The sequence below is a fragment of the Peromyscus californicus genome, unplaced genomic scaffold (assembly GCF_007827085.1).
Source record: "Peromyscus californicus insignis strain IS unplaced genomic scaffold, ASM782708v3 Scaffold_4__1_contigs__length_199733344, whole genome shotgun sequence".
In the NCBI taxonomy this organism is placed as follows: domain Eukaryota; kingdom Metazoa; phylum Chordata; class Mammalia; order Rodentia; family Cricetidae; genus Peromyscus; species Peromyscus californicus.
In genome coordinates this window covers 39,433,394-39,455,044 of record NW_026294562.1, presented here as the reverse complement: position 1 = coordinate 39,455,044, position 21,651 = coordinate 39,433,394, and the positions used below count along the sequence as shown (strand labels likewise).

General features: G+C 44.0%; 1 protein-coding gene across 28 annotated transcripts in view; it reads left to right on the top strand.

Moving 5' to 3' along the window:
- The window catches only part of Trpm3 (transient receptor potential cation channel subfamily M member 3), an 859,806-nt gene that overhangs the window by 811,419 nt on the left and 26,736 nt on the right, over nt 1–21,651 (top strand). The gene's annotated exons all lie outside the window — the stretch shown is intronic.

Here is a 21,651-nt window from a genome sequence, read left to right as displayed (position 1 = left end):
TTTACAAGAGCAGAAGGCAGGCCAGATCAGCCACACAGACTGATTAGACTCCTGGGTAAGCCAACAAGCCATGCAAGTATATTGGTTTCCTCCCTACAGCGGTCAGTTGAACTCCAGCATGGAGTCAGTTTCCTCACTACTCAAATTGTCTCCAAAGGCATTAGATGTGTTCACTTCCTAGGACTACATTATCCTACTGCTTCAAATAAAATGTCCCAGCAAAGAGGACATCAGTTGTTACCAGGGTTCATGTGTGTATGAGGAAACCACACAACTTCTGGAGTGGATCTTTCTCCCAGACCACAAATACAGAGGCTGCCGGGAAGCTGATGTTTACCTTATAATTCCATTTATTTCTACTTTGAATTTATGCTCTTAAAACTGGGAGGGGGGAGATCAATGTCTGAGGCTGTGGAGTGTGGGTTAGGATGGGTGAGGCAGGATGCAGGGCTAACTCATCAGGCCGTATAGCTTCCTGCTGAATGTCAGCATGACTCTTCCAGCCCTGCAAAGTTAGAGTGTTTCTCCACAGTCCCAGATTCTAGAAACTTCCTCTCCCAGAAACTCTGCTACTTGTCACAGAACTCCCGGGATCATGCAGCCTGGTCCCACAAAGCACAGGGGGACTGACATTCACTCTCGTCCTCGCTCACATGTGCGTGCAGACTCCCATTTCTCTCTCTCTTCTGTAGCCCTGCTTCAGCCAGGACATTTGAATACACTCCCCAAGTCTTTCTTTCTGTGTTCCCCTCTACAAACATTCCCAGGTCTTGGGGAATTGTAAGAGACTAGTCAGAAAGGCACACAGGCTCTCTCTGGGTTCTCAACGATAACTCTCCTGTCCACGAAATGGTGAGAACAGAGCTAACACCCGTTCAAAAGACAGGACGGGAAAGTGATGGCTTGTCATCATCAGTGTCCACGGGGGGGTTGGCTTCAGGACTTCACCTTGTCCTGTGGCTCCCCAAATCCACTGGTGTTCAGGTCCTTTATATAAAATAACTTAGGTACATCCCCCCCTATACTTTTAGTCATCTCCAAATCGCAAATACCCAGTACAGTGTAAGTGCTAAGAACACACTTATTCTCTCTGATTTAAGGACTAACATGTCTGGTACAGACACTGGTTTCTTTCAAGTAGTTTCCTTCCATTTCTGGTTAATGCAGAGCCCTCAGAAACAGTGAGCCAACTATATCTCAAAATCTTATCCCACAACATTAGTTTAGCCATCTTGTAATTAAAAACTGGGTATTCCCAATAAAAATAAATGTACAGGTTCCTGAGTACTGTGCATAAACTATGCTTCTAAGGAAAATTGCACGTGAAGAATTATGATCTGTAGCCTTTTCATCCTAAATCATTTCTCTGTATGGCTACAAGTGTTTTATAAATTCAAGGGACAACAGTAGTTCTAGAATATTCTTCTAGAACACTCCTGTGCAGTAGATACACAGTAGATCTGTGATAAAAGTGTGCTATCTGGTACCATAACTGCTGGTCTCCCATGCTTCTGAGTACTTGAAATGTGGCCAGTGTGAATGAAGGACTAAAATTTCTATTTTGTCTCATTTTAATTAATTGAGATTTGAACTTGAGCAGCTGTATATCATGAGTGGGTGCCATATCGGACAGCTCAGCCCTAGAACAAAAAGCTTCCTTTAGTATGCCAACTCCCTGGGAGCAAAAACCACATCTATCTGTTCACTGTTGTAGCTTCAGTGGCTCAAGCTGTGTCTGGCACAAAGTAGCAATTCAGAGAGTCTCCAGTGCGTGATTAAACATCCTGAAGCAAGACACAGAGAAAAGCAGTGTTGTCGACTGCTTTAAATAATCAAACAAACAAGAAGGTTTCCATGAACAGACCCAAGGAGCTGGAGAAACCAGGGTGCCTGGAACATCAGTCATGACAATGGAAAGGAACTGCAAACTGGCAGGCATGATCATGGACTCATAACACATGCATGCATGGGGTAAAGAGTCAAGGGGAGAAACATCCTGAAAGGGAATCCAAGGGTTGACAACAACCTGAAACTTAGCTGAGTCTGTTCTTTAGAAAATTACAGCCAGATTCCAGAAATATATCCAGGACAAAGCCATCATTCTAATATATACAGAGATTAGTTGTTGGACATCTGTAAAGAGGTGAAAAAAATAGGAAGTGACTGAGGAGGGCCTTCACTGTGAGAGCGCAGAGAAAGGGAGAGAGGGTGGTGAGCTCAGCAGCAGGAGAGAATGGGCCCTGCAGAGTCCCCCTGCTCTGAGCTGTGCCACACTGGAGGTAATTGCTGTACATCTTGTAACCACAGCCTTTCCAAACGCACAGTGTTCTGACCAAACACAGTAAGGCAGATGGTTGATCTCCTCCAAAAGCGGAGCCAAGGACACCCATTTTGATTTTTAACTGACCTGCATGAACAGCATCCAACAAATAGACTGAGCTGCACACAGGTTAACAATTAGCAGACCTTCCCAGCAAGCACCTACATTAATTGTCCTAGAATGTGGCAGAGTCCACAAAAGCCTGAAAGCAGTATGTAAGGAAGGAAGGTCTCCAGAGATTTTGGAAGATAAAGTCCCCTACAGTTAGATTTTAGGCCACATTGCCCAAGGGATATTTAACTGAAACTTGCTTGCCTTTGGGCCAAGTGTTTGGTCTCTAGAATATCTGGCCCCTGGTTCAAGACGAGTCCTGTTTAGAAGACACCAGTAGTTTCTGGTCAAATGTAAAGTTTGGAGTCTTTGTCGTAGTGGCATCCTCAGTTCTGGTAGATAACTATTTCTTGATCTGGGTGGTAGTGACACTGGACATATATGCTTTGTGGGTCCTTCTAGGAGGACATTCAGTCCCACCATCTAACACAGGAAAGAATGCAGCGAACCGCCGCCTGCTCTTCCCAGGCTGAATGGATCCATTCAGTGATACTGAACACTTCCGCATGTCAGGCTCTCTGCCAGAAGCTGGGGTTGAAAAAGGACTTTACTTCCTTGCCTTTGAAGAACACTTAATGGAGGAGATTGGCGTATCAGCAGAACATCACAAATTGGTGTGATTTATTGCCATAGAGGTGACTTATAAGGACTTCACTCAAAAGAAAGAGGAATACACTTTAATTTAGCAGTAGCTTGGGGAGCCACAGCAAAGCAGAGAGGCAGAGCAACGGGCGGTCAGAGGCATTTGCCTGGTAGTAAGAGGTAAGCAGGATTGTGAATGGTACTAGGAGTTTGTCAGACAGATAAACCATTCTAAAGAGAGGACTGTTGTGTCCAAAGCGAGAGACAGATGACAAAGCATGCCAGGTGTTAGCATATGGGGCTGGAAAGAGCAGAGACAGGAGGTCCCCACAGTCTGCCAGCCAGGAACTAATCCCCAGACTAATTCCACACACAAGGCACTCCCAGGCCTCCTGAACCCACCCTGGCTTGATGTGTTGTTTTCGTCTGGTGTCTTACGTGGCCGCTTGCTGCACTATCTGTTCTTAGGGGAGGAGCTGGGGCCAGAGGCTGTGTCCATCTTTTCTACTAGCACTTGAGGGAATGAACAGAGATGAGGTTAGGAAGACAGATTGCTAAGAAACACACTACATGCCAAGCTAAGAAATTTGGGTCTTTTCACAGTTCATCTTGTGTAGAGCCTCTTTGGAAGTGAGATCTCTAACTTACAAAAGCCAAGTCAGAGAGGAATGGGGGGCCGGGGGAGGGGAGACCATGGCTAGAAAATACACTACCCATGCTCACTTCAGGGAAGCCAGAGAAGGCAGGCAAATGCTCTTGGTTCCAAAACTCCCTTGACTGGGGACTAGCAAGCTTCCCTTCGAAGAGCCAGAATCCCCCGCCCAGGTCAGACCTGCTCACTCCTCTCTCCTTAGTTTAGTAAAGTATTTGTGTGTTTAATCTTAACCCTCCAAATAGCTGAAATCAGCAGACAGGGAAGGAGAGCTGGAAGCCAGACAGGAAATGTTGCAGCAGATGGTTCAGCCTGGATGAAGTAGGCTTGGAGCAGCCAGAGGGCAGCATGAGGCAACTGTGTGACTACATGGCAGGGAGCAGGGCCGAGGCACGGCGGTGGTAAAAGGGCTGTGCCTACACGGCAATTTTCCCGAGCACCTTGGCAGATATCTCACGTTCTCCAAAACCCATCTTTGTGCTGCCGGCAGGGCATCGCTAACGTCTGTTTTAAGTATCAGGATGACTTGAAGCTCCAAAGCCCTAGCCCCGAGTTCCTCCACAGACCAGCATCGCCAGTTCAACATGCCTACTCCTTCCACATTCCACCTTCTCTCTTTTGGCCCTACAGGGAGAGGGGAGGAAGAAGAGCTGATGCATGCATGTATCTCTCTCTCCATCCCTTGCCCTCCCTCTTCTCCCGCTCTTCTCCCTCTCCCTCCCCCCTCACCTTTTGCTTTTTTTTTTTTATTCTTAGTCCATCCTTTGTCAACCTACAAATACATCAGACATGTACCCCACAAGAAACTCAGAGGTTAAAAATGTCTTAGGACTGCCACAAAAAGCTGAAATATACCCAAAGAAGCTTTCTTGTGATCACAGAAAAATCTCCCAGGATCTGGGGTTATAGGACACTCTCTAGCATGTTCAAGGCTATGGGTTCAGTCCCTAACACTGCCAAATAAATGATGATGGTGATGATGGTGATGATGATGATGATGGCCTCCCAAAGTTCAAATCCATTTTATTGATCCTCAACCACGGATAATGTGGCCCCTCACCCACCCCCCAGCAAAGGGATATCTGGCTTAGAAATTTTGTTTTTATTTTATTTTTTTTAATTTCATTGAGTTTGTTCTTTGACAATTTCATACATTTATATTATGAAATCTGATTATGACCCCTATCTCTCCCCCACCTCTTATTATTTCCCTCTTTTCTTCCTGACAAGTCCTCTTTGCAAATTAATGATGTTGTTGTTATTGTTGTTGCTGTGACCAATTAACAGGATTGTCTGTGTGACCTTGAGTTTGGAAGTATCCCCTAGAGCCTGGTAGGCTATTCAGTGATTATACAACTAAAGACAATGTTCATCAGTAGTAGCCAACAGTTCAGCATCAAGGCCTGTGGCCCTGTAAGTTCCACCCATATCCATGATAGACTGTTAATAGGCCCAGTCTTGGGTAGGCCCATCACAGACAGCCTCAGCTGCCATGAAGTCATGGTTACATTGGTTGCATGACTGTATTTTACAGGTCCTCTCCTTATTTTTCAATTCTCATTATTTTTTTTTTCTGCCTCCCTCGTCCATGCTGTTCCCTGACCTTAAAGGTGATGATAGTACAAATGTCCTATTTGAGATCAAACATTCAACTATCAGCACCTCAAGTAACCATTTGTCTCTGAAGTAGCATTTGTCTATGGGTATAAACATAAATATTTAAAAGGCAGCATGGCGCTGTAATGATTTAGCTAAACAATATTATTGAGTTCACCTCTGGGGCCTAATACCTCCTTAGCTGTGGGTTTTTGATAGGGTTTACAGTATCAAGTATGAATTGTTTCTTGTGGAATGGACCTTAAATCCCATCAGAAAGGGATTGGTTAGCCCCACAACAGTTGTGCCACTAGAGCATCAGTGGACACATTTTGCCTAGCAGGTTGGTATTTGTAGACAGCTGGGTATGCCCATTAATGCCTTGTCTTTACCAGAAGCCTTTAGCTCTATCAATGCTAGCCAGCAGGAAGGAAGCCACCAGGTCAGTTCAAGCTTGGTTTCTCTGTACCCTGCAGTCAAACTGTGTGGTTTCTTCAGCAATGGAGCCTTATCAACTAGTTCTAGTGGGCAAAAAGGAAGAGTGATCAGAGCCTACGTTGTTTTGAGGGCCTCTATCACCTCCCTGACCAACAACTCATAAGGAGATATATCACACATGCCACTAGGAATTTTGTTTAGTGACCCAGGCTTCTAGGAACAGTATTTTTTCAGGCATACAGACTATCTCCCTAGCTCTCTTTTTTAACTTCTGTTTTTAATTGACTTGCAAAGTAATAAATTTCTAAATGTCTTTTTCATACACTCTTAGTTTTAGTTAACTCTCCCTCCCTCCCTACCTCCCTCCCTCTCATCTCTCCATACCCCTACATCCATCCCTGCTTAAACTTTCCACTCCCCACATTCCCCTGTCTTCGTATCACCTATGCTGTATATCTCCCCTCCCTTAAGGTATCACCTGCCCCAATGGCCCTTTTCTGATGCCCTTACTTCTACAAGTACACCCAGTTAAACATAAATTTAAGGTTTGGCGTTGGGATCTACATCTGGGTGAAACCATGTAGCATTTATCTTTTTGAGCCTGGGTTACTTCATCTGGTATACTTTTTTCCTAGGTTTATCCATTTACCTGCAAATTCCATAATTTCATTTTTCTTCACAGCAGAATAAAATTCCATTGTGTGTGCCCTACATTTTCATTATCCACCCATCAGTTGATTGATATCTAGGCTTATGCCTTTCCTAGCCATTGTGAATAGAGCAGTTATGAACATGGATGAGCAAGTATCAAGGAAGTGGAATATAGCAACCTTTGGGTATCTGCATAGGAGTAATATATCTGATCTAATGAGAGTTTTATTTCTCAGTTTTTGAGGGACCTCTGGTTTCCATAGTACCAGCACCAGTTTACACTCTAGGGGTATTTGGGGTTGTCATAAGTCAGAGGGTGATACTAGATCTAGAAGTAAAGGCCAGAGCTGCTGATCATCCTCCTCCAGTGTCCCAGACAGAATCACCCCATCTGCTCTGTTAATCAGTACTCAGGTGAGAAAATCTGGTCTACTAGCATCCAAAATTCAACTCCCAGTCATTGCCTCTTAAAGAGAAAGGCCACAATGCAATTGCCTCCTCATATGTAAAGTCCTAAATGGAAATTCTAAAAAGGCCCCAAATGCTAAGAAACTGGAGCTAGGACTAGAGAGCTCTAGGTCTCTGTCGCCATCCCCCTTGCCACATTTAGGAACATCTCTCTCTAATGATCTGAGTTAGAATACCACACAGAGATGGTGTCTAGATAGCCAAAGGAGGAGCTGCTCTTGGTAAATCACAGTAGATCTTATCTCCTGATCTCCAGCAGCCATTTGGATAAAATTAACCCAGGTATCATTTCAATATAAGAATGAGAGCTGGGCGGCGGTGGTGCACGCCTTTAATCCCAGCACTAGGGAGCCAGAGCCAGGCGGTTCTCTGTCTGGTTCCAAGGCCAGCCTGGTCTACAGAGCGAGATCCAGGACAGGCACCAAAACTGCATGGAGAAACCCTGTCTCAAAAATCAGAGAGAGAGAGAGACAGAGACAGAGAGACAGAGAGAGACAGAGAGACAGGGAGAGAAACCTGGGAACCCTAACCTGTCATTCAGAATCCACAAGTATTTAATAGAGTTAGATAAAGTCAACCTTAATGCTTCTCTTCCTGACTTTGTGAGAGACCTCAGTCAGTTTTCACAGGTGGTGGGAAGTCACTGTGATGTTCTGGTAGATACAGTGGTAGATGACCTCAGAAGTCCTACCGGAATTGCCCAGTTCTATCAACATAGTGCTGCCCTTGGGATGACACATGAAGGAGAATCATACCACCTTGATGGGGCTCAGTCGTTACAGTTGCTAATCAATGCCAGCAAAGCCAGATTCCAAACAGTTCTTAAACAGAGGCCAGTGACTTGCCTGAGCAGCCCACGGGGCTCAGCTTCACACAAGCACGGTTCTTGAAGCAGGGAAGTGAGACTGGCGCGTGCCCTTTTTAATATTCTGAACAAGGGCTTCAGAAGTAAATGCCACTGTGAACTGAATGGTTACAGTGCTGCATAGGAAGGCCAGTGGCTGACAAGTCCTTCAAAGCCTCTCACGCCACCTGAGGAACATAATGTTCACCTACAGAAAGAATGATATAGGATGCATGCGGTTCTATTATGCAGTAAGTAATTGAATATACAGGGCAGGGGACGCCTCTTCCAAGCAGGACAAGCACTAAAAGACTGGATTCTTTTCAGTAGATTGAAGATTATAAACCCTATCAAGTATCAAAAATGCCACTGCCTTTTGCCAAATGGACAGCAGTTATATTTAAGCAGATTGTACCGAATATCAAAATTCCCATGTTCGCTATTAAGTGTGTGATAAAGGCAGGGTCACGGGCTCCATGGGCTTCTTCTGCATGACGAAGGAAAGGGAAAGTCAATTAGCATCCGTGGAGTCCCTAATGCAGTAGCTGACACCAGGACGGGCTTATGACACACTGCAACTCCCTAGTCCAAGTCTGCTGATGGATGAAAAGAAGAGTAAAGAATGTGCTGAGGCATGCAGCAGAGGCTGACCTGGAACCCAGGCCTACTTCCCGAGTCTGAGTCCTACGTTCTACATGACAGCAGAAGGCTGCTTCTATCTCATTCCAGATCTCTTCTCTTTGCCCTGGACCTCTCTACAGTGCTGAGTCCTATCGTGTATCCATTTGCTTAGTAATCACTTACTAAGTACCCTGCTCAACACTGGAGATGTGAAAATTACAACAGCCCCTTTGGCCATTCTGAAAGTCCACAGTGTCAAAATGCCAACTGCCAAGAGGATGGAGAACCTCCCAGAAGCCAGTGACCTCCCCAGTCATGAAGTCCAATGAAGGGTCATCCTTTGGCCTCCTTGAAGGTGGCTATAGTTCTAGAATAGTGACACTTTAGATTCATTCAGAAGCCCTCATCATGGATCACTTAGACACTCTAACTCGGAAAAACATATTGTGTCTTCCTAGCAGAGTCTCAGCTGCCTTTATGAGGATATAAAATATTATCCACCATCAAAACAGTGAACATCCTGGTAATGCCAACATGAATGCAGTATTTGCAAAGGAAACAGCCCACGGGGGTGGGGGACAGCAACAGATGATACTGTTAGGAAGAGGCAAGTAAAAAGTGTGCCCTGAGACGTAGGAACTACTACATTACACGCAATACACTTAGGGAAGGCTTACAGAAAAGTTTACTTCTTGAAGGCTTACGCTAACCCTAAGCAGTTCGTATTCATGGTGGGCACAGGGTGGGTAGAGAACCAGGCTATAAACAGTTTGCTCTAGTGTGACAGGGACAGTCAATGATAAAATCAGATATGACCTTCAGCCTGTTATTGAAACTGTGTTTGGGTCTGCCTTAGGTTTCCCTCACAGCAATGCTGCTAAGTATGAGAGCATGCCTTGCAGAGCAAATATGATAAGCTCATAAACTGAGGAGTTCGTGCATATTACCATTTTCTTTATTAATGATGTCAAAGTGTGTTGCATTTAAAGAAAAACAGTAGTAACAGTGCTGGTAGTGTGCCAGTGTGCCAGATTAATGAAAGTGATATCTGAGGGCAAAAGTTTGAGAAAAAAAACAAAAGACACAAAACCAAGTTCTACAGGGATGAGACACCGGTGTTAACATTAGAAGGATAAAGGGGGTACTTGTAGGGTTGAGTCCTGTGAAGCCAAACTTCGAAAAGCTGCTGTTTCTTCCAGCAGGGATGCCAGCTCCAGACAGATGGGAAAGCCTCACCTCATCCCAACAGTGAGGTGCTCCTATTCCGTGTGTCTTTAGTTGAAAACAAGTAAGCCAAAACAAGCTGATTCAAATAGCATGCTTCTCTCTCAAAGACAAGTTAGAACCAATGCATTATGATGCTCTCATCACAAAAAAAGTCCTGACTGTTTCTGTCATGTGTCTGCTTTCCAGCCAGTCTGAAGGTCATTCTGGGCAGCTGACCCAATTACTCATCCATTCTTGGATCCAGCAGTTCTGTGCTGTGTGCTAGTAATGCATGAAGCTGATTAAGCCACTGCCGCCGCCTCCTCTCACTCAGACTCACGGCCTAGTGGAGGTATTAGATAATAAACCTAGAAACACATACATGAAAACATAAGCTTGGGCTAGACAGATGGCTCAGTGATTAAGAACACTGGCTCCTCTTCCAGAAGATCTAAGTTAGATTCCTAGCACCCACATGGTGGTTCACAACTGTCCGTAACTGCTACAGGAGATCGGACACCCTCTTCTGGCCTCTGTGAGCATCAAGCACACATGTAGTGCACAGATATTCATGCCAGCAAAACATCCATATAGGTAAGATGAAAAAAAATGCATAAGCTTGAGCCCTGTAAATCTGTGATTAAGAAAGATAGAATGCTATGAAAATCTCTAAAAGGACACAGTAGAGTCTCAAGGAAAAGCCCTCTGAGGAAGTGGCTTGCTTCTAAGCCAAGCTATGCAAAATGCACAGAAGACTGACAGAAGAACCTAGGGAGGTAAAGTTACTTGTGCAAAGGTTCTGAGGCTGCAAAGAGAGTGAGTCCTGGGAACCTGATAACAGACCAACAAGGTGGGAGCATGATGGGTAAGGAGGTAGCGACACCAAGTGAAACTAAAGAGGCAGACAAGGACTAGGTTGTGTGGGCCTTTTAGGCAGCACAAAGGTTTGAACTCACTTCTCTGTTCAGTATAAAACCTAGGAATGGTCCTGTGTAAGAATGAAGTTGATATGGACATTGAGGAGGATGATAGTGATGGTGACGTGTGTGTGTGTGTGTGTGTGTGTGTGTGTGTGTGTGTGTGTGTGATATAATTTGTATGATTTGACCTCCACCATAGCACTGATCCAAAGGTTCCCAGTATGTTTGATGATCCAACAATCCTGTAGATTAGTAGTTGGCAAACTTGACTTCTAGTTCAGCTTTGTCCTAATGAGCAGGCCATGTGAACCTAGCCTAGTACCTCCCTGTAAAATGAAGTGACTGAACTCGACTTTGCTTTTGGTGGCCTTGACTGAGGTAACAGCTCCTCTGTATTTTGGAGATTTCGTCTTAAAAATCTTGTGTTTTTTTCTTGCCAGTCCTTAGAGGGGATAAGATCTAACAATCAAGCCTTGTTCTCTGTCTACAGATTTTTAATATCCCAGAAAATAATCATGTGGATGAAAAACCTGATTATAATTATCTGGACCTAACTCCACCTTACATTTAAATACATTAATACAATTTTGCATGTTCTTAATAAGTCACATATTTCTCCAGTCATGAAACCACCATGAATATCAAGGGAGGTGGCATTTTTTTTTTTTTTTTTTTTTTGCTGTGGAACTTTCTCTAGGGTGGTTCACCATCTTGGAAAATCAGCTTTCTCATGACAAAGCATTCACTGTATTTGGAGCTTACATCCATCTACATTTGTGTCTGTCCCATTCCTGGAAATCCTCTCTATAATCAAACACAACTGCCTCATAGCAGCTTTTAGAATACTTATGCCCGAGCGTGTATAAGTTCAGATGTGTGTTACTTTGTTCCTTTTGTTCTTTTATATGAAAAGACTTTATATTGATTTTTTCCATGGCTATGTATACAGGTAAACTATATCATAGCAGAGTAAAGGAGACCTAGAAACTAGTTAGTATGAAAAAGATGTCAAGTCTGATGAGGTTAAGAACAACTAAACAAGTTTTTTTGGTGTCCAGACTGATGCCATTTTAGGAATCTAGTTACTTATAATCTCTAGGTAGGTTCTTGATTAAGTTAGCATATGAGAATTCTGCTATGAAAATTATATTTTGTTAAGTGATGCAATGTGACTAAAGATAACATCATTGATGAAGGGTTAAGGATGCATCTCAAGGGTGGAGTCCTTGCCTAACCTGTGCCCAATAAAGAAATAAATGTCACCAGTACGAAGCCAGACACGGTGGCACAAACCTGTAATCCCAGCACTCAAGAGATAGATGCAGGACATCAGGAGTTCAGAGTCATCCTTAGCTACAAAGTGAGTTTGAAGCCAATCTCAACTAGATGAGATCCTAGCACAAAAAACCAGAACCACGGGGCTGGAAAGATGGCTCAATAATTAAGAGCACTTCTTGATTAAAAAAAAAAAAAAAAGCATGAGTCAAGCGGTATTTATATCTAAGAATAACAAAAATAACAACAGCAAATGCTATTACTAATAGTAATAACAATATTACCTTCCAGAGCTAAGAATATATATAAAACTCAGCAACGGAGTGTTTGCCTAGCATACAGGAGGCCCTAAATCAATTTCCAGAAATACACACACTACATATGATTAAAGGGTGTGTGTATGTATGTGTGTGCACACCCGCATGTGCATGCATGCACATGTTATGGTGCACATATGGAAGTCGAGAAAAACTTTTCTGAGTTGATTCTCTGCTTCTACCATATGGATGCCAGGACTGGAGTTCATCAGGTGTGGCAGCAAGTACCTCTACCCCCTGAGCCATCTCACCAACCACAATAGCATCCCCTATATACCAAGCAAGCACTGCCCCCCCACACACACTTATGAATGCTAATACTTCATTTACTACCCATGAGGGGCCTATGACATCGTATTATTGAACCTATTTTTGATGAGTTAAGAAGCAGAAGCACAGAGACTATTACTGTATTTGTTGAAGCAGAGAAAATGGAGAAATGGCCAATTTTGTTGATCAATAGTGGCCTGTGTCAGAAAATTCCAGTGGTTCATATTTGCCTAACTAGGAATTTAAGTAAGATACACCACTATTTGAAAGACAGCTGGGTTGATGTCTGTGCTGAGATCTCCAGCTCCAGATTCTCTCATAGAAGAGGTCAGTATTTATTGAGTACTCACTCTCTGTGCTAGAGATTATACTTAAAGCTTTACACGCAGCTCTGATTATGAAACAGTCCAAGGGAGCATATGTGTTCTGCCACAGGACAGCTTATGATGGCAATGATGAGGTTTGGAGGCATGCTGATGGGTCCCAGGGCGTGGACTTGTATTCTCTGTCTCTTATGTGTTTAGAGTTGTAGCTGGATTCAAACTGAGACACGTTGTCCCTGTGAATGGACAGTCTGGAGAGGAGAGACTTTTCCTGCCATGCTTTCAATCTGGTGGGGATTACAGAGGGAGACACATTTACTCACCAGCTCAAAGTGGCTGATAATATTCTAGTGGAATGGGAAGTTTATCTCATAAGGTCATCAAAGGGGAGCAAGGAAATTCATGAGAGGGGTAAAAGAAAATAGACTAAAAAGAAAGAGACTGTGAACACTGAATGATAGCTTATAAAAGTTATGCCACAGTACTCTTATCCTGGGGGTACTCGAACGTGGGGATTGCATTGGAAGTCTTCTGTCTCTTCCCTATTCTTGAATGGTTTCCCGGTCAGCCAGTGGATATTCTATGGTTGGTTCTGCTTTCTGTAGGGGTCATATCATAATTTAATATCCAATTGACTTGATTTACACTAAGATGCTTGCTCGCCATGAGAGGAAAAAGTAGCTGAATGTTGCTCTCCCGAGAATGTACATTTTAAAATATCACTTAATAATATGACCTAAAACTAATTTACTAATTCTGTCAGGTAAGTCTAAGTGAGCCAAAATGCTGGGTTATAGAATTTTTTAAGTGTGGCTCCATTATTCTGACATGCACACATCTGAAATTAGCCTAGCTACAGACTGCATAGCGAGAAGAGCCACATAAACACAGAGTCCTAGAATCCAAAGTAGCTCCAATTTTGAGCCAAAAGTGGTTCAGACCACCAAATGCACACAAGAACAGAAAGGTTCTGCAATGTGTTTCTTTAAATCTCAAAATAGAACAGATTTTGTTCCATGTTCCTTGCTCACAGGTCAGTATTCTGAATCAGTTCATGGAGGCAGGAGAAGACAGACATAAATAAGGCTAGCTGTGTATGTGTGTATAATTTTATATATGGTCTATATATGAATTAATTAAGTGAACGAGTACAGCAATGAAGATCTTGTTGGCACTGCTCTGTGCATTTGCTCTTACATACCTGCCATCAGTAGAAGCATCTCTACAGCAAATCCATCTCTTGAATTCTGACATGACTGTGAGCATCTTGATTAGTCTCAGATGCTGATACATAGAATTCCACTGTTTGTTAAAGTCAGATCCCTTTGTTTGACATTCCTAAACTCAGCACCACTGGTTCTATTATAATCTGGGAGCAGGTGGAGCAGTGCATATCCATGACAACCATCGACGGAACCAGTCCCTTCAATCACCTACTAACATGAAATGACAGATAGCAAAACAAGATTTGCGCTTTGTTCATTGCTTATACAAGCCTTGTTGTAGCTGGTCCTTAACCTCTTCTCCACTGAGTTCCTCCTACTGCAAACCCAACCTGCTGAGTGAAGCTGTCAGTCAAGGCGTCCTCAAACAGCTATGCCCAGGCAGAATGGTTACCCTTGCACCCATCTGCACCATCCAGTGAAATCAAGAGGTCTCTGTTCCCATGGATCAGAGACAGATCTCAGGAGAAACACCTAAAGGGGTCTTAGAGTCTTCAAGTCTGTGGACTAGGTGGCCTTATCTAACACAATATAAACACGTCAAAATCTGCACTTGTATAATACGCCCGTGTCAGCCATCTCTGTTTCCCAAGGAATTGCTGAACAAAAAAGGAAAATGAAAACTTGGCATTTTGAGTTCTTTCATTAGAGAACTTGTAGCCAACTTCCAGTTGTCAAATCCAGTATGGTCTATATAGATATAGTTTGAAAGTAAACATAGTAGCCAAAACTTCTTATGGCCGGACTTACCCTAAAAGTTTACAAATGGAAAAAAATGATCATTCGTAAACATCACTATTTGATAGTCACTGGTCAGACATCAGGATGAAGCACAAGAAAAGCTGGAGTGCAGACATTAGCACATCAGTCAACCCTCCCTTAAAAGACCCTCAAGATCCTCACAATGGCCAGGCATTGTGGTGCATACCCTTAATCAGGAGGCAGAGGCAGGTAGATCTTTGTGAGTTCAAGGCCACATAATGAGTTTCAAGTTAGCCAGGGCTATGTAGTAAAACCTCATCATTTAAAAAAGAAAAAGTCCTCACTATTAGAAGTAGCACGGTATGGTAGCTAAAATATTAAAATGATGGCCATCCTGGGATACAGACTGAGACTCTGTTGTAGTAGTAGTGTTTGTTTGGTCGGTTGGTTTTTGCTTTGTTTTTTTGTTTGGTTTGGTTTGGTTTTTTGTTTGTTGGTTGGTTGGTTGTTTTTTGTTTTTTGAGACAGGGTTTCTCTGTGTAGCTTTGCACCTTTCCTGGAACTCACTCTTGTAGCCCAGGCTGGCCTGGAACTCACAGAGATCCACCTGCCTCTGCCTCCCAAGTGCTGGGATTAAAGGCGTGCGCCACCACCGCCCGGCTTGCTTTGTTTTAAAGATGATAGAAACTTAGGTCTGGATTCAGGCCTTTTAGCTGTGTATCATTGGAGAAGTTACTTAGCTATTTTGCCTCAGTTTATTCATCTCTAAATTAGGCATAATAAAAATGCATACCTCTTGTGTTTTCTCTCATTTTTTAGTTGAAATTTATAAAACATGCAAAGCAATTCCTGGGACAGAACAAGTGCTTAATTAGTATTGGGTAAGCCAAACTTTTTTTTTTTTTTTTTTTTTGGTTTTTTGAGACAGGGTTTCTCTGTGTAGCTTTGCGCCTTTCCTGGAACTCGCTTTGGAGACCAGGCTGGCCTCGAACTCACAGAGATCCGCCTGGCTCTGCCTCCCAAGTGCTGGGATTAAAGGCGTGCGCCACCACCGCCCGGCTCAAACTGTTTTTTTAATTAAGTGAATGGGTAAGAACTTCTAAAACGTTCCTTGCTAGATTTAGTCCGATTTATCTTCCTTATCTGGCCTTGATAGTTTTATAGAACTGTGTCAGTTGCTGTGTGGATCAAATGAGGGAACAGATGGGAAAGTGCCTGTCCTCGAACCTGCTGGGCCCAGAATCTGTAGGATGGCTGTAAATACAAATGCCTGCTAGACCTCCACAAGGGCCTTTCTGTTGGTGAATCTGAAACATGTTTTGTCAGACCTGTCTCAACTCTACTCCTTGAAAAGTTATGGAAAGCAGCTTGTCCATCGGCCTCATACCTGTGCAAGTTAGCACAACCCATCATAGCCCAGACAGTTTGTATGCTGACTTCACTGGCCATTGGTTCTCTGTCACCTTCCAGGGAATTCCATCTTATATGGAGTTCTAACTGCCATCAGGCATGCATGGGGTCCTCCTACCTCCTGTCAGTGAACTTGACTTCTTTCAGCTCTCCTTCCCTTGTGTTTCTCTCTCCAGTCTCTGCTCCGTTTGCTGGTATTGCATGTGTTTGTACAATCGCTGAGAAAACAAGACAGAACCTGAGCACTCACCATCCTCCTTTTTTCTGAACAGTTGTACAAGTCTCCACTCCCCGAGTGCCGTTCTATGAGAATGCAGCAAACAGCCTTTGTCTTGGGAAGAGGCAAGGGACAGCAGCCCCAAAAAAAGGCCAACTTGTTTCCTTTCTATGCAGAACCTAGAAACCGGCCAATTTTTACACTGCTTGTGGTTCAGTTTTAGGATTTTTCCCACAGCTCTATTCAGACCAACTTGGCCAAAGGAAACACTGTTTGTCCACTCTTGTTCAGAGGGGAGCTGCACGAACATTAGCTTGTTAAAACTGTGTCAGCAGCCAGGGTTCTAAAGACCAAACACAGACCAGCGCTCGCATGCGTGCCACGGCTGTATGAGCTGGGGTATTTCTACAATGGCACGGTGCAGCTGCCTCCTTTTCCAGTGTTCTTAGCAAATGCCATCAACCGAGCTGAATATACTAACGTTATTAACATCCAATTTCTGTAAACCCATCTCTTCCACTCTTCATCTTTTAAATTAAAGCATTCCTATCTCCATGAAGAAGTCAAGCAGGAATTTAAGTCTTCTCTTGTTACGTCATATGATGAGTCAAACCGTCTAGAGAATTTTCAGCCACCCTGCTGGCTCCAGATTCATGTCTGGTCTTCCTGCTTCAGCAAAGGTTAAGGCACTTAAGGAGTGAGAGGGTTAGCCTGAGCCTGGCTTTATTGTTCTTAGGCACAGCAGGCGCACTGAACAGTGTGCGCTGAGCAGCACCATGGTGGTGAACAGCTACGGAGAGAAAAGCTAGGCTTGGGCCCTGCTGCCGTCAACGAGAACCCTATTCTCCCTCCGTGCTGCGAGGTTTTCATCTATCTGTAAAAGTTACTTCTGCTCAAATCCGATTAGAAAGCAACATTCTTTCGGCGGACTGCTGTATGACCAAAAGCTGGGGTGATCTGTGTGGGTGGGACTGAAAGACAGCTGGTGAGCCCCGCTCCTATCCTCTGCTGGAGATTTCGGTTTTGTTTTAAGACAGTGTCTGGCTCTGTGACCCAGGCTGCCTTCAAACTCAACGTCTTCTTCCCTAGACTGCCCTTGAACTTGAAACCCTTCTACCAAGTGCTGGGGTCACAGGCATGTGCCACCATGCCCAGCTGCCACCTGTCATGAGCCTTCCTCTTTATGAGTGATATTTTCAGAGTCTAAGGTACCACAACATGACTGCCATCAGTGCTCCCTGCTGAGTGCCGAGGTGCCCCCTATTTCATTAAGGGCATAGCAAACTACCAGAAAAAAAAAAAATCCTGAAAAGATGGCTGACCTAGGACTACAAAACCATCAGGCAGAAGCATGAGTGGAGAAAGGAAAATTAGTCAGTTACTTGCATTAAACCCAGGATTACAATACAGAATGTTCTGCCCCCACGCCTGCCACCTCAGAACCTGTTTCTCTGAGGTCTCTCCAGAGGCCCCACGTGATGCTCTCTGCCCTCACCCTTCCCTCTTCTCCAGCTGCTCTCCCAGCATGGCTTCGGGCACAGGGACCTTCCTGATCGCACAGCACACAGCAGGCAGGCTTCCACCTCAGAGCCTTTGCTAAGCAATGCCTGCTGCGTGAACCAGCCTTTTCTTAGCACCTCTCGGCCAACAACCCCATCTGAAACCAGTCTGTTCCCATCATGCTCTCCCAGTGTGGTCTCTTGGCCACCTGGACACACTCCGGAGCCTTCCTGCTCCAGTGCCAATCATCTCTCTGCACACGACTCAGTTTGCTCATTCATTCAGCTCTTGTTTCTTTATCATAGATTCCCCATGACCTCTGCCCCTCAGCACAACCATTGCCTCCCCAGTGCAAATGATGGAACAAAGGAGGTCTTTAGTGCTTTATTCGTTGGTGTATCTCCAGCCTGCCTCATACAGGTGCTCTACAAATGCTTGTTAGATGAACGGCCAAGGAAGCTAGGCATGTATCAACATCATTATTAATAATGTCATTGCTAGCATCATTATCGCAGGCCTAAAGATGGGGAAACTGAAGCCCTGACCAGTGAGTGGACCTGAACATACACAGCTGACAATGGCTGACTGAGAGCTCCACCTGAACCTGCCCAAGACGGCACCTCATTGTGTGATATTTTGATCACACTCTGACGCTCCCAAGACTGACAATAGAGTTTGTTTTGAATCAGAGGGCAGAGGGCAGAGCTAGCTACCAGCTGACCAAAATTAACCATAGAGGTTTTGGAGGACTGAGGATAGATAGACACAGGAAGTAGGAGGGTGGGGCTTAGAGAGGGTCTCAGTTCTTTTGTATGGAGGAATGAGAGAGAAGAGAGAGAGAGAGAGAGAGGTCACTGGTTGCTTCTCCACTGCTTCTCTGATCATTCAGGTTCTTACCCTAATATCTGACTCCTGAGTTTTTATTGTTAAAAAATAATTAGAAAAACACTCCATCTGGTGCCCAACGTGGGCAGTAACTTCAAGAAATGATTTAATGAGATAGGCCAATGACAGATAGCTATCAAATCAGAGAATGTAGGACGGGGTGATTGTTGTGAATAGATAAGCTGGGATAGAGAGCAAAAGGCCCTCCCTCCACTTCCCTTTTTTCCCACTTAATGGACATTTGGGCTCATTATTTTAACAGATAAACTCATGAAGATTAAAATGCTTATTTTTTTCTTTTTTTTCTTTTTTTTTTTTTGGTTTTTCGAGACAGGGTTTCTCTGTGTAGCTTTGTGCCTTTCCTGGAACTCACTTGGTAGCCCAGGCTGGCCTCGAACTCACAGAGATCCGCCTGGCTCTGCCTCCCGAGTGCTGGGATTAAAGGTGTGCACCACCACCGCCCGGCCTAAAATGCTTATTTTAATGACATATATCAGTGTTAGTCCAGTGTATAAAGGTTTCTTGTCACCTATTTCATTATAACGATAGTGGTGTTGCTATTCAGCCTACGTTTGAATGTCTAGTCCCAACACCACAGCAAGTGCTGGGCACTGGCATCTGAGCTTCCTGACAGCTGTTTAGTTTCCAAGCAGAACGTGGACTGCATACTATGTGGATTCTGTACAGCTGAAGGATCATCAGTGGCAGGGTGAACGGCTCTAGTCGTAAGAAGAAACAGGGATGAGGAGACAAGAGATTGAGCTTGGCATCTTGAGTACAGCAAGGGACATGGAGAGGGGAGTATACCAGAGGATGAAAACTATGCAGGAGCCCTGAGGATGGATGGCTTTCCCGAATTGTCACTTACAGAGAATGTGTAAATAATGTCAGCAGGAACTCAGAGTTTGCTTATGTACATGAACTGAACATTAGGGGCCATATAGATGGCTTCCATGAATGTGATACCCCTCAAGCACAGTCTGATCAGAGTCAATGGGAGCCATGGATCATTTCTATGGTGCTGTCACAGCCTTATGTCCCGTAAGGTGCATCCAGGCAAAGATGTGCCATCCGGCTCGCTGCACTGATCCCTCCAGGCACAAGCAGCCCTGATGTTCTATTACTAGTTTCTTTATTATAGGACAGTCCCTCTTGAAGATGGTTCCAGCTCATCCCTCTTCAGATATCTCGATGAACACGGACTCACTGGAGATGTACGGGTTTCTGAAAAAGCATGCAATTCCAATTTAAGAAAAGAAAAAGCAACACACATGTTTCTTTACATGTGGCATGCAAACTGAGCTGGTGTAGCCTTTCAGGGGGAGTTCTCCCTGGCTAAGGCAATGAAAATGGAATCTCTTTTGCACCTATAATAGGAGAGATATCATCTCCTGCCCTCAGAGCTCTGAAGTCAAGTGATAACTTGAGGAATTTGAGGCCATCCTGGTCTACATAGAATGTTCCAGGCCAGGCAGGGCTACATAGAAAGTCTCTGACTCATATAAAAAAATTACAATGGAATATAAATGTGTGTTATAGACCACACTTGTAACCCTAGTACTTTGGAAGTGGAGGAAGGATGATTAGAAATTCAAGAAGTTCCCATAGAGGTGACAACAAATCCAGAGAAGCAAAGGGGAGATTTTTACTTATACTTGTTACTCTTGCGTGATTGTGGGGAAAAAAAAAAAACTAACAGAAACACCTTAACAGAAGAGGTTATCTTGGTATGCAGTTTCAGAGAGATCACCGCCCGCCCCCTCCCCCCTCCCCGTCATTGGCCCCACACTTTTGGGCAGGGCATCATGGTTGCAGAGATATGTGGTAAATAAAGAAGCTGCTCACCTAATGAAGGGTGGGAACCAGAGGAGGAATACTGTAAGAGGCCAGAGCAGGAGATAGCCCTGAAGGATGCATCCCCAGAGACCTACTCTGCCACCCAAGTCCCCACCTCCTACCTTACTCTCATCATATCATGAACTATCAGGGATCCATACACTAATTAAGTCAGAATGTCCACATTCTAAGTGCACTCTCAAGAGATATCCCCAAATGTGGACTTTACTAATTTTGTAGGCACTTCTCAATCCAATCAAGTTTACAGTTAACATTAACTGTTATACGTGATCTCTGTATTTTTATTGTTGTTACGGTTTGAAGAAGCTCATTCGATCGTGAGTGTGTGTGTGTGTGTGTGTGTGTGTGTGTGTGTGTGTGTGTGTGTGTGATGCTGAGGTAAGCCTTCAATAGAACTGTGACTTATGCAACACTTATTTACATCTTTCTAACCTCTGAAGACCCCTTCTCCCATCTTGCTGCTACCCCTACTATCCAGAGGGGAAGTGTTCTGAAAATGTTCCTGCTCTGATGAACTGCTAGTTGGAAACTATTTCTCTCTCTGACACTAAAGACACAAAGAAAAACACTTGTTACAAAAAACAAAACCACTAAAACTAAGTTAAAGGAAGATTGACTATAGAGGAGACCACAGAGGCGTTTGGAGACAGGAAATGCAGCATGAAGTGGGTTGATAATGAAACTGGAAGAGGTTTGGGGGAGTCAGCATCTGAAGACAAGGCCTCCGCCACCTGCTTTTCTCTCTACTTTCCAGCCTCTGTCCATGTCATATGTCTTATCCTCCCTGGCTCTCTCTCTTTCATCCCTTCCCTCCTCCCTCCTTTATTTAGATATCTTGCGTCACTCTTTCGAGACCAATATGGCCTGCTTCTACCTGTCTTTTCAATTAAGTGTCTACCATTGTCTAGCTAAAATCTCTGCACTGCAAATTAACTTCTGAGGACAAAGTCTGACTAGCCACTGGTCACTGGGCAGCGATAGGCTGTGTTCCAGTCAGTTATGACCTGAATTGGAGGTGGAAGTTTCTTCAGCCTGCCCCACCTGGGTACCAGTGACACAGTCTTTCACTCTTTAGGGCCATCCTGGTTTATAGTCACCTTCTATTTGCACAGTTTTAGCTTTGAGCTGTTCAGAAATCCATTCACAATTCTAATAATTTAGAAAGCACGATGTCCCAAACCTAGGTATGTTGTGGGTATATTGGAGGTGTTCTGGGTAGAGGAAAGAGGATTCAATTTCTTTTCATCAGAGGAAAAAAGTAAA